Here is a 4149-nt window from a genome sequence, read left to right on the forward strand (position 1 = left end):
TCTTGATGAAGGGTTCTTAACGTTTTTATTTGTCATAGAGCCTTCTCATAGTAATGTTTTTAAATGCATAAAATAAAATAGAGAATTCCAAAGAAAGACAATTGTGTTGAAATAGTTATCAAAACTTTTTTTTAAGTTCTTGGACCCCAGATTAAGAACCCTTATATCAACACCAGAATTAGTTGGGTACTCAACAAACTCCTTTTGGAAAGAATTACAGATGTCTTGAATAGGTCTTAATTGACTGGGAAGGAGTAGAGTGGGGGTACAACAACCTTCAACCTCCCTGGGTTATTGGAATTTTCTTGGTTCTGATCCATTTCCATGGTTCCCAGCAGACTTACCAGCTTCCTATTTAAGATCAACAACAATAGGGATGAAAAGAATACTGCCATATAGAACAGAACAGAAAATTCCTTCCTTTCCTCCCCACTCAAGCCAGTGCCCAGAGAGCACTGCCCAGGTCAGGGGAGTCACCAGGAGCCTGGCTAGCAGTACACAAGTAGTCAAAGCTCCTTTGCCCAGAGTCCTAGTAACTTTCACCTGTGTTCTCTTTGCTAAAAGGATCTATGATTTCATCACTGTGGAAACTCCATCTCCTAATGAAACTCTGACATGCCTTAGTGTTCTTCATGGGTTGTTATGGGCAAAAAATAGCCATCATTATCTTCATCATCATCATCATCGTTCCTGGTTACCAGATCTCTGGTGCTAAGCCTTTGTGATCTGATAGCTTGGTCCCTGGATGATGGACATAAGTAAAGTATTTTATGTAGTGCTTTAAGATTTGCTTGTTATAGGGCTCAAACGGATTGAAGATTCATTTGATATTCTAACAGTTTAGGATATTTTGCCCACAGAACAAGTAGAGTCATAGGATATTTCAATTGGAAGAGTTTTCAGAGGCCATTTAATCCAACAAAATTAGTAAGTATCCACTCTGCTACGTTCTAGGTGATCATCCCACCTTTGGTTAAAGACCTCCAGTAGTAAAAGGGAAACCCACTACCTCCCAAGGCCACCATTCCACTTTGGATAGCTCTTATTGTAAAGAAGTGCCTTTCTGCATCTTTGACACATTATTCTTAATTCTTCCCCCTGCGGCTAAAAATAAAGCAAGTGTAATTCCTCTTCCAAATGACAGTTATTGAAAACAGTTATGATATTCCTACTCCTCCCCACCCCCACTCCCCCAATATCTTCTCCAAATTAAATATCACCAGTTCCTTCAAATTATCATGTAGTTATCACTTTGCAGCCCCTTCACCAACCTGGTTGCCCTCCTCTAAACACTTTAACATATCAATGCCCTTCCTAAAATGTGGTATTTAGAACTGAGCAAATACTGAGGATGTGGTCTGACCATTGCAGGACTGTGAGACTATCACCTCTCTTTGTTCTGAACACTGCCTCTGAATGATGCCTAAAGTCACGTACAAATTGGGGGCTTCCGCATCGTACTGTTAACTCATATTGAGCCACTAAAACCCCCAGATCATTTTCAGAAAAACTGCTTCCCCCATACCATACTTGTAAAGTTGATTTTTTTGAACCCAAGCGTAAAACTCTATATTTAATCCTATTAAATGTCAACTTACTAAATTTTTCAAAATATTACAGCCTGTCAAGAAATTTTTTAATCTTGACTATGTCATCTAACCTGTTGCTAACCTTCTAAGCTTTGTATCCTTTGCAAATTTGATATGGATGTCTTCTATGCCTTTGTCTAAATCATTGCTAAAAAATGTTAAATAGCACAGAACTAAGCATAGATCTCAAGGACACTCCCCTTTAGACTTCCTTACAAGATGATATTGACCCATTAATGACAACTTTTTCTATCCAACTTCCAAATCCACCTAATTTTACCATCATATCACTTTATCTTATCCATAAGAAAAACATGAAAGAATTTGTTAAGTGCTTTGCACTTTGTTAAAATATATGTAAAATATATCTACAATATTCCCTTGATCCATCATTCTAGAAACCTGTCAAAAAGAAAATGAAGTTAGTCTGACTTGGCCTGTTCTTGATGAAACTATAATAGCTTTTTGTGATCACTGCTTCCTTTTCTAGAACTTTCCTATCCACCCTTTTAATAATAGATTCTGGAATTTTGTCGGGAATTGAAATCAAGTTCATTGGCTTATACTTTGTAGATTCTACCCTGTTCCCTTCTTTGAAAATAAGAACATGTACCCTTCTCCAGCCTTGTAGCCCCTCCCATTCTTCACAGTCTTAGAAAGCTTGCTAAAGGTTGTTCAGCAATCACTTCTTCCAAGTCTTTCAATACCTTGGAATCTGGTTCTGGGCCAGATGACATGAATTTATTTAAAGAAGCTGGGTACACTCTTTTTATTTCCTTACTTGTCTTGGGTATCAACTCCCTATTGCCAATTTTTGTTCATCTCTTCCATTCTCTTTGGCATAAAAATTAAAAACAAGAAAAATTAGAATTGCCTACTCCAGTCTTCTCTTTATGTCCTCACCAATTCTGCCTAATCTTCAGTTATCTTTCTCCCATCCATCCCAGGGTGTAGTTCCTTCTCTTTTACTACATTGAAATTGAATAGGACAGGGCTTGTCATTCCGTTGGTATGTGGAATGCCCAATGAGGAAATGACCTTTACCAATTCAGATAAACACCTTCCCAACAACTTAAAATCTTAGACAGTTGCCTGGGCACTGAGAGGTTGTGACTTGCCCAGGTTCACAAAGCCAACATATATCAGGTCTTCTGGACTCCAAGACTTGGTCTCTATGTACTTTGCCACACAGCTTTTCCTTTCCCCATCATAGCTTAAAAACAAACAAATAAAAATAACTACTCCTTTTGTTTTCCTTGGCATCCTTTGTCAACCTCAATTCATTCTTCAATCTGAGGGAAATTTAGGGCTGGAAGGAATTTTGGAGGTCTTCTAATCCACCCTTGTCATTTTACAGAAGAGGAAACAGAGATTCAGAGAAATTAGGTAATTTTCCCAAGGTCACACTGGCTCTGGAGTCAGAAGACCTAAGTCCCACCTCTGAAGCTTACTACCTTTGTAGTGGCCTTGGCCAAGTCGTACCTCCCTGGGTCTCAGATTCCTCATCAGTAAAATGAGGAGGTTGAATTGGATGACTTCTGAGTCCGCTTCTAACTCTAGACCTATGATCTTTCAGCAACTTGTCATTCTTACATTGGGTAGCAGCCCCTGTAGGACTCTCCAAGGACATGAGATAGGCGGGCGCCAAAATGCCAGAAGGTAGGAAAGGAAAGGGAGGAGAAAAATAATGTTGATGCTTCTTCATCCCAGCTAGATTTGGAGTCAGAAAGACCTAGATTCAGATGGCCAAGTTGTTCTATGTCCATGAACCTCGGTTTCTTCGTGTATAAAATGCCACTGATGCCTGCAATACTTTCATCACAGGATTATTGTGGGGGTGGGGGTTGTTAGAAGAGATACTGTACCTTATAAATGTCAGGTTTCGTTATTGTTAACCTTTTCCAAGACAAGGATTATAATTCAGTGTTCTCACTATCTCACACCCAGAGTATTAATCTTTATTTAATATGCCTATTGTAACAAGCATAACACTTATCAGGTCCTATTACACGTTATTTTCAACAAGATTGAGGGAAAAAAAAAGCACATGTAACTTGAATAGTAGTCTGGTAAGCAAAGTGCTCACATCTCTACAAAGAATGAGAGGCCTTTGGATTGATTGTCCCTGTGTAGTCTTCTGTGGAACCAAGAATGTGGTGTGGAATCGAATACTCTCTCACTATCCAGGCCATGGGCTGAAACAAGAAGAACCACAGCAATGGTATCCAGAGCTGGGGCACCTTAGCTCGTGGCCCAGCTTTGCCCCTCATTAGCTTGTGTGACCTTGAACAAACCTCTGTCTCTGTGGGCCTCTGATTCTGTAAAATTCTGATATCTGTAAAATAGGAATCCTCATACTTGCACAACCTACCACCAAGGTTGTGAAGATCAAATGGGAAAATATTTGTAAAGTGTTTTGTAACAGTAAAGCACTGTATAAATGTCAGTTGTTGTTGTTGTTGAACGACCACAAGGAGGCATGTGCGTCACCTAGTAATGAATTGTAGAGTCAGCATTGGGATTTCTTAGCAGGACCAGAATGTATGAAATGAATACAGGC

Source organism: Vombatus ursinus, unplaced genomic scaffold (genome assembly GCF_900497805.2).
Source record: "Vombatus ursinus unplaced genomic scaffold, bare-nosed wombat genome assembly UNPS02014816.1, whole genome shotgun sequence".
NCBI lineage: Eukaryota > Metazoa > Chordata > Mammalia > Diprotodontia > Vombatidae > Vombatus > Vombatus ursinus.